The sequence below is a fragment of the Cuculus canorus genome, chromosome 25 (assembly GCF_017976375.1).
Source record: "Cuculus canorus isolate bCucCan1 chromosome 25, bCucCan1.pri, whole genome shotgun sequence".
Classification (NCBI taxonomy): Eukaryota; Metazoa; Chordata; class Aves; order Cuculiformes; family Cuculidae; genus Cuculus; species Cuculus canorus.
This window is the reverse complement of record NC_071425.1, coordinates 7,570,781-7,583,426: the sequence shown is the minus strand read 5'-3', so window position 1 is coordinate 7,583,426 and position 12,646 is coordinate 7,570,781.

The window sequence follows — 12,646 nt, the reverse complement described above, 5'->3', positions numbered from 1 at the left end:
GATTATTTGGGCCCCATCTCCCTCTTTTCCATCCAAAACACTGATTTTATGGAGCAAACACTCGTTACTCTGGGCCAGAACACCAATATTTGGAGCCAGAACCCAAGTTTTGGGGGGCAAGAACCACCACTTTTAGGCCAGAACACGGATTTTTGGGGCCAGGACACTGATTTTATGGGCAGAACACTGATTATTCTGGGTCACAACGCTAACATTTGGAGCCAGAACACAAGCTTTTGGGGCCAAAACTCCCACTTTTGCGGCCAGAACACTGATTTTCTGGGCCAGAACACCAATATTTGGGGTCAGAACATAGATTTTGGGGGTCAGAACAGAGATTTTTGAGGCCATAAAATGATTTTTGGGGACAGAACACTGATTTTGGGGGCCAAAGCATTAATTTCACGGGTCCAGAACTCCAGAATATTTGGAGGGCCAGAACGATGATATTAGTGGCTATAAAATGATTTTTGGGGTAGAACGCTGATTATTTGGGGCAAGAACTTCCATTTGGAGGGCCTGAACACTGATTATTCTGGGCCACACCACTAATATTTGGAGCCAGACCCAAGTTTTGGCGGCCAGAACTCTTCCTTCTACAGCCAGAACACTGATTTTTGGAGCCTGAACACAAATTTTTGGGGACAGGACTCCAAATTTTGGCTCAGAACACTGATTTTCTGTGACTTTTCAAGCACTAACTTTCTTTTTTGGGGCCAGAACTCCCATTTTTGTGGCGAGAACACCAATTTCTGGGGCCAGAACTGCTAATTTGGGGGCCAGAACCCTGATTAAACGGACAGAACACTGATTGTTCTGGGCCACAACACTAGGATTTGCAGGAAGAACACAAGATTTTGGGGCCAAAACGCTGATTTTATGGGTAGAACACTGATTATTCTGGGCCAGATCACTAACATTTGGAGCCAGAACACAAGATTTTGGGGCCACAACTCCGACTTTTGTGGCCAAAACGCTGATTTTATGGGTAATACACTGGTTATTCTGGGCCAGAACACTAACATTTGGAGCCAGAACACAAGATTTTGAGGCCAGAACTCCTACTTTTATGTCCAGAACACTGCTTTTTCCCATTTTTCAGACAAGAACACGGATGCTAGGGACCAGAACTGCCTTTTTGAGGCTATTCACAAAGGCTTGTGGTGCCGGGACGATGGGGGAAAGGTACAAACTGGAGAGTGGCAGATTTAGACTAGACATTAGGAAGAATTTCTTCACCATGAGAGTGGTGAGGGACTGGAACAGGTCACCAAGGGAAGTTGTGGCTGCCCCATCCCTGGAGGTGTTCAAGGCCAGCTTGGATGGGCCTTGAGCAGCTTGCTTCAGGGGGAGGTCCCTGCCCATGGCAGGGGGGTTGGAACTAGATGATCTTTAAGCTTCCTTCCAACCCCAACTATTCTATGATTCTGTTGCTACTCACATCTCCTGGGAGTCACTTCAGCCCTGCGGTGTGTCATCCTGCTCTGAACGCATCACCCACTGCCTGTCTCTGCCTTTGGGCACAGCGCTGCCACGCAGCACAGCTGCGACCAAGCTGCCAGAGCACTCAGGCCTCACAGCAAGGCACGAGAACAGAAAGAGACTGTAAAAGTGACAAGAGAACAGCTCTAGAAGATCAAGCACCAGTGTGGTCTGGCAGTGCTGCCACGCCAGGACTCTTCTCCCCTCCACGCATGCTCACAAGAACTGCCCCTGCAGCTCCTAAAAGGCCATGGATGAAAGATCTCAGGGAAAAAGAAAGTCACCGGAGAATCCTTTATTGTGTTTAAATACGTGGAGAGAACACGGCTCCTCATTTACACAGCTGCTTGGTCAGAAAGGGCAAGCAGACAGTGAATTTTCTAATGATGGGATAATGTTATCACAAGTGAAAAACTACCAACAACAACAAAAAATTCAGAAGACAATCTGGGCCTGCAGTAAGTTACATTATAGCTGCTATGCAGAAGATGATGATGAGCAATTTATTGGTTCCAAGAAACATCCAGTTATCAGCTTCCATACCGCTTCCACACAGCTGCTGGTTCCTTATGCTCTAGATGAGGGGTCTCACTGCTGGAGACACCACTGCATACAGAATACCCATCAGCAGATCAAGGGATGAGGAGGAGATGGAGAGGGGTTTCAAGCAGGCAAACATAGCAGTGTTGAGAAATGCTGAGACCACATTCCACGAGGAACATCAACAAAAGAAAATTCAACTAAATACTATAATCCGTGGTGGCTGTAGTATGAATCAGATGAAAGAGAACAATGATCAACAGAATTAATGGGTCACTGGATTACAATGCTTTGTTGCAATTAATGCTGTTTCTAAGAAGAGGATGAAAATGGGACAAAAGCTGTAAATTCGGATATGTTTTAAACATCGTAGAATTGCCTAGAACAGCAAAAAGAATGGGGTATAAATTTAGTGCCTAGCACTCTCCTTGTTTTAGCCTTGGAGAAGATAAGGGAAGAGATTTGAAAAAATGTTATTCTGCTTCTAGCACTGGGCAAAGATGTTTGCAAGGTTCATTAATGGGAGCAGAAACTTTCAGTCCAATAGCAGGGTGAATGAGAGGTAAACAGGGAAAAGGTCTACCAACTCCCTTATTATAAAGTCTCTATTTCCCATTTCTATTACTGATTTGAACAATTGCAAATTAGCAGCCGGAAATCATAGACGCAATTCAAATTGGACAAAAAAGCTATTGTGTGTTACTTGAGTGGCATACAGAAACAGGGAGACAAAAAGGGATTAACAGTGCTGTTAGAAGGCAAAACTCATGGAAAAGAGGATATAGGGAGGACACAGGGGAAAAAGTCAAGGCTGGAGCCCCCTTACCACAGAAAGGCAGGGTACAGCTAGGAGAAAATCAGTGTGCTTCATGTAAATAGGAGGGGCATTGGAAGAGGGAATGCCCTCTTTTCAATTAGAGTACCCTTCCGAATCCCCTGTTCTCTGTACAAAAGTATTAAGCAAGAACGGGGGAATTTTCCGTAGAACCTCTGGTTAAAATCAAGCTGGGGGAACAGGAAACTGAATTTCTGGTGGATACCATGGCTGTGTATTGAATACATTGAAACAATAACAATAACAAATCTAAATCTCAATCTGAATCTAAATCTAAAGCAATAAAATGTAATAAAATATAAGCATAGAAGCATTATTAGTGTAATGGGAGCCAGGGAACGCCAGCCATTTTTTTCAATCTTTGAATTTTGAATGAGGAAAACAGTGGGTAACTCATCAGTGTTTGTATTTGCCAGGCTCCCCAAAGCCATTGTTAGGAAAGGATTTGCTTGAAAAATTAGAAGCTAAAATAAGATTTGGAGAAGGGGAAGTTGAAGTTTCTATCCCAGAATCAAAATATAGTGAAGCGACAGCTTTATTATTCCAGGATGTCGACATTCAAAGAAAATAATCCCTCGAGAGTTTGGAGATGCTGTGGTCCTGACAGTGTGGGCTGGAGAGATACCTGGGAGGTCCAAGTGAGGCAGAACATGTGAGAGATGATTTGAAAACAGGACCGATCCCAGTAAGAATTAAACAATACCCCTTAAAGTTAGAAGCTAAGCTTGGGTTAGTATCACTAATTCAAAAATTCTTGAAATACAAGTTGTTAGTGGAATATGGGTCAAAATATAACATCCCGATTTTACCAGTTAAAACCTGGGTTTCTATGTAGTACAGGATCTTAGAGCAATGAATCAAATTGCTCAGGATATACATCCAGTGGCTGTGAATCCCTAAACTCTTTTTATAACACTTTAACTGAAAGAACAAGGTTGGTTTACAGTGCTAGACGTATAGGATGCCTTTTTCTGCATTCCTCTTGAAAAGGGAAATCAAAGTGGTTTTGCTTTGGAATGGAAAAATTGGCAGAAAAACTCAGTATACACAGACTGTTCTACCCCAAGGACTGAAAAACAGTCCAACAATTTTTGGGAATCAATTAGCCAAAGAACGAGAAATATAGGGGAAAAATGGTGGAGGAACAATATTACAGTACGTGGATGATATCCTCACTGTTGCAACTGCTAGAGAAGATTGTTTGTAACTGACTATGAATCTTTTAAACTTTTTGGACTTGGTGGATGAACCCTTGGCCTCTTGTCTTTGTGCCATGGACATGAGCCTCACTCCATCTTTCTGGGATCTCTGCAATTCACGTTCCCCACAACATCTTCTCTGCTCCTGTCTGAACAAGCCCAGCTCTCTCTCTCCCCTCTCACAGTACAAGTTCTCCCACCCTAATGACCGTGGTGGGCCTGGACTGAACCGGCTCCAGGTTGTCGAGGTCTCTCTGCTGCTGCGGGATGTCATAACCTAGGAGAATATTCTGGACAGGGTGTCAGAAGTTCTGAGCAGCTCCATGGAGCTGTTTCATGCTGACTCTGAGGCCTTTCTGGACACCCCACCTTGGTGACACCTGGCAGCCCTCCATGCGCCTGCCTGGCTGGTCCGGGTAGACGCGAGGGGCTCAGCAGGGCTGGGACATCCCTTGGAAATCAGGGGTGCAATGCCATGAAAAGCCAGACTCAATAATCAATGCCAATTTGACTATTAAGCAGGTGTCCTTTTAATGTGATGTAGAGTACACAGGGGATTCCATTGATAATAAAACATTTTCTCACATCCTTATCATTTAGGAAGAGCATAATTCTACTGATCACGGCAATGTGAGAAGTTGCAGATGAACGAGCACACACAGCAGTACGATACGAACCATCCATGGGCACCCAGGCTGCTCTGGAGTGGGTCAGGCACTGTCACTTCAGGTGTGGCTGTGGTTGCTGGGCTGGATTGTGAGGTCACAGGCGCCGCTGTGCCATGCCGTGCCACAGGCACCACTCTGGCAGTGCCAGCAGCAGATGTCTGGGGCCACAACACTGATTTTGGGGGACAGGACTCCATTTTTTGGCAAGAGCTCTGATTTTCGGGGTCAGGATACTGATTATTTGGGCCCCATCTCCCTCTTTTCCATCCAAAACACTGATTTTATGGAGAAAACACTCTTTACTCTGGGCCAGAACACCAATATTTGGAGTCAGAACCCAAGTTTTTGGGGGCAAGAACCACCACTTTTAGGCCAGAACACGGATTTTTGGGGCCAGGACACTGATTTTATGGGCAGAACACTGATTATTCTGGGTCACAACGCTAACATTTGGAGCCAGAACACAAGCTTTTGGGGCCAAAACTCCCACTTTTGCGGCCAGAACACTGATTTTCTGGGCCAGAACACCAATATTTGGGCAAGAACTTAGTGGTTCTTCAGAACAAAGGTTCTCTGCTAGCAGTGGTGGTGGGAAATGTGATTCTATAATCACATGTATGAATCACGTATAATACACATAATCTATACATTCCTTGAGAAAGTGCAACAACCGTAGTTGTTGAAGGGTCATAGATATTTTGGTCATAGAAGAGTCGAGTCAAAACAGGCTCGTGTCATACAAAGGTTATAGAGGAGTTGGGTCATAGAAGAACAGGGTTATAGAATGTTTCTAGAAGGGTCAGGTCACAGAAGGGTCATACAAGACTGACAAGGTGAGGCAGAATAAGGGGAGAGAAAAAGGAGAGAATAAGGCAGAGAGAGAAAGAAGTATCAAGGGGAAAAGAAAAATGATCACCCCCCCCGATGGATGTCCAGTGGTTCCTCAGGAAGTGGGGTCCATGAGTAGTGGGGGCGTGCATGTGTACTTCTTGGCAGGGATCATTTCCAGGGCAGCAGTCTTTTCCCTCTGCCTGTGCCTTTTCTCTGCGTGGAAAGTTCTTGAACTGGGGCATGCACACAAATGTCTTTGGGAAACTTCTTGAGCAGAGGCCGGGGGCTCCAGAGTCACTGGCAGCTCAAGAGACCCTTGCCAGAAACAGCCTTGTGTGAACCCTTTGGGCATGCATATGCCATGAGGGGTGCGGAGAGTGTGGAGCAGCACCTGCTTCTGCGCCTCACCCTTTCTCCCCTCTCATTGCTAAGAAGAAGCCACACAAAGGCCCCAGGTGCAGACAGTTTCATACTCCGATGATGTTTAATATGAGCAAAGAAGTTGCTCTTTATATTTCTGTTCTCCGGTGGTTTTAATTTCCCTCATCTTTCCCATCCCTTCCCCTCTCCTGATGCAGTGGCCATTTCTGATGTCATCTGTGCACACTCAGACTCTCCATGCAAAGGCCCATTCCATTCTTCTCTCATTCTCTCCTCCCCTCACTCTGTGTTCATCCGGAGAACTCTCCCCTCCCCAGCTGCTGCTTTGAGCTTCAGGGAGTTCAAATTTTGCCTGTCTCTCAGCACTCTGATAGTCTCATTAGCCAAGGCTTTATTTATGGTCGTATCTACCTTTTTTTTTGTGTGTGTGTGTCTATCTTAACATTTCTCCTAAGATTGTCCCTTGTAGAAAGGCAGCCTCATCAGAGACAGCTTGTGCTGAGCACAGGGGTGAGGAGGGCGTTTATTGATTAGGAAACTTTATGAGGTTTTGTTTTTCTTCTCCTGTGCAGCCAGGTCTGTAAGGAAAGCAGGAGGACATGGTGCCTTGGAGCTGGAGCACTCAGCGCCGGAGTGCAGGGAAGTCTGGTGAAAGGGAAAGGGATGCAAGTGCCGGGGGGCAATGAGAGTAGTGGTGGGGCTGGGGAGGGGAGGAGCCAGGCTGTCCATGCAGGGTCAGACCTCAAGAGACTGCTTCTCCAGACCTCCTGAGGAGACGCTTGGCATCAATGGCCATCGGTGAAAGCTTGTGTCACCTCCGCTCTGAGATGAAAAGTAATGGAATAGAAATTTTACATTAAACATATCTTCATTGGATGCACTTTGAAATTTTTAACCACACTGGGAAATGACTCCAAGGGGGCTGTGCAAGGCTTGAAGACCTGAAGAAAACTCCAGGAAGACAAAGAGCTCATTAAGTCTTTCAGTATTTTAATGAGACCCAGGGTGGATTTGCTGCTGAGTCCTTGAACCTCGGTGGCTGAGAAGAGATTGAAGAACATTCTCAAGAAGTTAAAGCACAACTCATTGTCCCTTGAAGCATTAATTGGTCTCAGTGAGAATTGTTGCTGACAAAGCCTCCTCGGGGACTCTTTAGAGCTGAGAATTGGAGGCCATGATTGCAGCAGGCAAAGGCGATGTGCAGGCAGCTGTGATGCCATAGAAAATGTGATGCCATAGAAGTGCTGGGTTGTAGAAGGCTGGAGTCAAAGAAAAGCCTGGCTGTATAAGAGATGGGTCACAGAAAGTCGAGTCATAGAGGAGTAATTGAAGAGTCCGGTCACCAAAGGTTAATTTAAGGCTTGCGTCATAGAAGGGTTGGGTTATAGATTATGAAGAAGTCAGTTCATAGTCATAGAAGAGTCAGAAGTCATAGAAGAGTCAGTTCATAGAAAGCTTGGGTCATTGAATGCGGGGTCCACAGCGGGCTGAGGACCCCTGATTAATGCACCCGGAAGGAGATCATGGGACGAGAAGTGGGCAGACAATATAGGACCATGCATGAAAGTAGCACTATCCATTCAAAGATTGTTTATGTATAAGCTAATCTAATCATGCGGAGACGCGTGTGTTAATCAAGGGTGTAAGTTGCGGGCGTAAGATCAAGCACCGGCAGGCCAGCCCTGTAACTTCAATAAAGAAACTTGCTTCCACATCACCGTGTCGTGTCTCCACAGCGACATCTGGTGACCGCGACATGATATAGCGAGCGATTTTCTGAGAGTTTTAATTTAGGGGTTCCCCGAGGTGGCACAGCCACTATAAAAGAGTTTTCGGCAAGAGTAGCCAAGAGGAGCGGCGAGAGAAGCTGCTAAAAGAGTTCTCGGCAAGAGTAGCCAAGAGGAGCGGTGAGAGAAGCTGCTTAATTCCAGATCCGGGACTTTTAAGAAGCCACCGAGTGCAGGTGAGCTGCTGGGGAAAAAGATGGGAGCCTCACTAACAAAAGAGGAGGAAATGATTATCACAGAATCACAGAATCACAGAATCACAAAGTTGGAAAGGACCCATTGGATCATCGCTCGGAGACGCGTGTGAACTCGGAGACGCGTGTGTTAATCAAGGGTATAAGAGGCGTGCGTAAGATCAAGCACCGGCCGGCCAGCCCTGTAACTTCAATAAAGAAACTTGCTTCCACATCACCGTGTCGTGTCTCAACAGCGACAATTGAAGACTCATGTTTTAGAAGTGTTGGGCCACAGAAGACTCAGATTGTAGAGGATTCGCGTTGTAGAGAAGTCATAGGAGAGTGGAGTGACACGAAAGCCAGGTTTTAGAAGAGTTCAGTTGTTTTGCGGAATAAAACCATATAACTCAAAATAAGTTATAAAGCAAGTATGTTTATTTCCAGCGCTGGGGTGCAAGGGGGATCTCCTCCAAGCTGCACACCGTATAACTTAACAATCAGCTAATTATAGTGTAAAGATATGCATAGTTATAAGCGCCTACTACATATTCATAACATTTCCCCGCTTCGTATTATAATTAGTTCTGGAAAGTTCGCTCCATTCTTGCGCCTGCGTAGTGCCTCCTGGTGGTCGTGGGCTGGGGTCTTAGGGATGAAGTAAGAGGTCTTCCTCTGGATGAAAAACAGTTTTTCCCCTTGAACTGTGAGCAAGGACAATCTCTTCTGGTTGTTTTCCAGCTTTCTGCATTCTAATGCCCACTTATCAGTAAACTCCTGCTAGCTGGTTCCTTCGTTATCAACTTCCAAGGTCTTCAAGACAAAGAGCGCCAAGTTCTGTCTGCTTTCGCTCATCACATTCATAGTAGTTTATACAAGTGTTGGGTAGTAGAAGGCTTATAGAAGAGTTGGATCATAGAATGGTTGGGTCATAGAAGTGCTGGGTCATAGAAGGGATAGAGAAGAGATGTTTAAAGAAAAGTCTGTTTATAAAGGTTTCATAGAAGATTCAGTTCATACAAGGGTCACAGAAGAGTCAAGGCACAGAAGATTCTGGTCATAAAAGAGTCAAAGAAGGGTCATAAAGGTGTTGGCTCATACAAGAGCTGGATCATAGAACTAATGGCACATATAAGAGTTGGGTAACAGAGGAGTCAGGTTACATTAGAGAAATGTCAGCTCATAAAAGGGTCGAGTTACAGAATAGTAGGGCTACAGATGAGTAGAGTCATAGGACAATGGTGACACACAATCTGCCCAAGCAAAAACTAGACCCCTTCAGTTTCTGAAATCCAGAAATGGGATCTGAGTGGACATAATCTGGGGCACAGCCTTCAGTTACCTTGCTGATCCTTTAGGCATTCCTGAAAAGGGCGTGCAGTCTGGGAGTGGTGCCAGTGCTCAGGGAGTTCCCCCAGACTCCATGACCTTTGGAAGATGATGGAGATTGGCCTCATTGGGACATCATCCTGCTCACTCAGCTCCCTGCAACGCTACCCCTCCTATCCCATAGATTGGGAAGGATGGTGGTTGCTCAAGTCATCTCTGACTTGATTTGTTTCCTCTCTGGGCCCTTGCTGTGCTTGCAGGACGCTGTCCTTGAAGCCCATCTGTCCTGATCTCTGTGACCATAACACAGCTCTGTCTCCCACAGAAACAGCTCCAGCTCCTCCTGCCTCTGGCCCTGGCCGAGGGCATTGCTGCCCATTGGGGCTGAAGCCCTGCAGCTGTGGCACCAGGCAAGCTCATCCCTGCTATGAGGAAACCTGGGATCAAGTGTCCAAGAACTCATGTGTGTGAAGTCTTTGCTTAGAGCAGAGACATAGCTGGGACAGAAGAGAGCTGAATGTCTTTCCAGCCGCAAGTCTACAGACTCAGGATCAAATGACTGAATTCACGCAGTGGAACAGATCCTCCCAGCTTGGAGAAATGAAACCATTCTTTGTCACCTTCCTCCTGTCCTGTCTAAAGATGGGACAAGAAGAGTGATTCTTGTGCCCAGCTATTTTTCTAACAGGAGCAATGACACTGCAGGACAGAAGTGTCTCTGCCAGCTGAGGGAGGGAACATCAGGGATGGCTTCAGTCTGTTTCTCAGCAGGTTCTCCTGGGGTACCTCCAGACAGCCCCGAGGGAGCAGAGAAAGGGCTGCCTTGGGCTGCTCCTCTGCTGCTGAGCTGGGCTGGGCTCCTGGCATGGAGGGAGCTCTTAATGAAACAGAAGTTCAGAAAAGAGTCAATTCTAGCCAGGAGCATCTCCTCTGCAAAGCCCAGCAGGGGTGAGGACACTGCCTGCAGGCAGCGAGGGGAAAGGAGGGAGGCAGAGAGAGGTTCAAGGCAGGGTGGGGTGGGAGGAGAGAGGAGGCTTCAGCTGGAGAAAAACATTCACAGCCTTTAACAAGGTAAGTCTCTGCAGGCAAAACAATACAGGTGCTGTTCCTGGGTGAATCACAGCCTGTGGGATCTCTCAGGAGGGCTCTTGCAGTTTTTCCAGTGGAAAGAAAAAGGATGTGCTTTGGGCTTCCCTGCATATTTTGGGCTTCCCTTCCGGTCAGAGGGACAGGGCACGACAGCTGCCTTCACCCAGGGATGTCTGCAGAGTGTGGGGCTGGGAGTGCACTCAGGGGTTCCCTGGGCTGTCCTTGAGATCCAAGTCCCTGCTCCCCAAGCTCCAAGTTCCAGGGCAGGGGCTCTGCCACCTGCCAGGGGCAGCCCAGCCTGCCTGGGGACCTCCCCATAGCGCTGTGGGGAGAAGCTGTGGGGGGAAGGAGCAAATCCTGGCACACTTTTGTGTCCAGAGTGTGCTGCATGGGTCTAGGCTGCTCACAGCTCCAGGTCACCCCAGGACATGTCTAAAGGGACATTTCAAGGGGAAATTCAAGGCAGGGATTACATTACAGATGAGGAGCTTTCCTGTGTCTGTCCGTTCAGACTGGGCTGGGCTCCTGGCATGGAGGGAGTAGGTGGCAAGTGGGCAGAGCTACAAAAAGCCGGCTCTGTCCAGGAGCATCTCCTCTGCAAATCCCAGCAGGGCTTTGCCTTAGCCTGGCAACAGCGTGGGGGGTGGTGATTGGCCAGCTGAGAGCCTTGGGGCGGGGCCCACCTGTGATTGACGTGTGACAGCAGCCAATGAGAGGAAACTCCCAGCGGGGCACTGTGGGGGGCGGGTGGTTTGTCTCCCTTGCAGAGTCCAAAGACTCACTTGTAGCACTGCACTTATCCCTTTAGCACCCAAAGCCTCACATTTTGGGCTGAAATCCTCAGTTCTAGAGCTCCAACCTCTCTTTGAGGACCTAAAGGCATTTTAGGAGCCACAGTTACATTTTGGGGTTCTAAAACTTCATTGTGTCTAAACATTCATTCTAAGAGCCTCATTTTTAAGGCCCAAAGTCTGATTTTGATTTCCAATGCCTCAGTTTTAGAGGCCAAACCCTTATCTGTAGGTTCCAAAAGCTCATTTTTATCTTTAGAGCCTGTTTCATGGAATAATACCTCATTTTTAGAATTATCCCAATTTTGATGACCCAAATCCTCATTCAGAGCCTCTCAAATCCCATTCCTTGGGTGCAAAGCCTTTGTGTTTGGTACCACAGCATTGTTTTAGGGTACAAAACCTAATTTCAGGGTGCAAAATCTCAATATCGTTTTCAAAGTCTCACTTTTAAGGACCAAACTCTCGTTTTCAGGTTCCAAACTCTCATGTAAAGGATCCAAATTCTTCTTTCACAGCTCAAAACCTCCGTTGCCAGATGTCCTCACACTTCTGGTTTTAGCCATCGAACCTAAGCCGTGCAGGCAGCCTCTGCACTGAACATTCCCCCACAGCCACAGAAGAAAAGCCCTTTCCCACCACTTCACAGACTTCCTAACACATTTTATTGAAGATCTCCAGGTGTTTGGCAGATGGCGGCTGAGCTGTGGGCTGTAGAGTGGGCAGGGGGACGTCAACTGCACCAATGCCAAGAGCCACCAATGGAAGTGTCCATGCTCAGACAATCTCTTCACTCACCCTTTGTCTTCTCTTCCTGCTTGTCCTTGAGTTTGGCTGAACCAAAGAGGTGGGAAGGCATCTGGGGCTGTTCCTCAGCAGCCTGGTCACTCTGCTTGGTTAAGCCAAGCAAACAGAAAGGGCTTTTCTCTTTGAGAGGAGCCACTCTGGACGTACCCATCACCGCTTTGCCTGGCATTTTGGGGATAACCAACACAAAAGCTGCTCGTGGACCTTCAGAGGCCCCTGCCCGATGTGTGCAGAGAGAAGCTGCACCCCCTCTTGTCTCCAGCGCTAATGAGGAGAGGCCCTCTCTCCCCTCCAATGCTAATGAGGAGACACCCCTTTTCCTGTTTGATGCCAATGAGGAGTCACCCCCTCTCCCCTCCCTGATGCTAACAAGAGTCATCTCCCCTTCCCGATCCTAATGAGGAGATGCCCTCTCTCCTCTCTGATGCTAAGGAGGAGACGATGCCCCTCTGACGCTAGTGAGGAGGAGGGGGCATGAAGCTGAACTGTATACAAGGTGTACAGAAATCACAGAAGACACCATAAATATCAAATCAACTGTTGGAAGGATCATCGGCATTGTTTTGTTGTAACTAGAACCAATAGGAGTTGACAAATCTTTTAGGACCTCTTAAAGAGATGTAACATTTCCCTCTACTTTTCTTCTCTTTCTCCTTCTCCTTTGGTTTAGCTGAATAGGGGCATAGAGGAGTTGTGTCGTAGTTTCATAGTAGGATCGCAGGAGAGTAATAGGA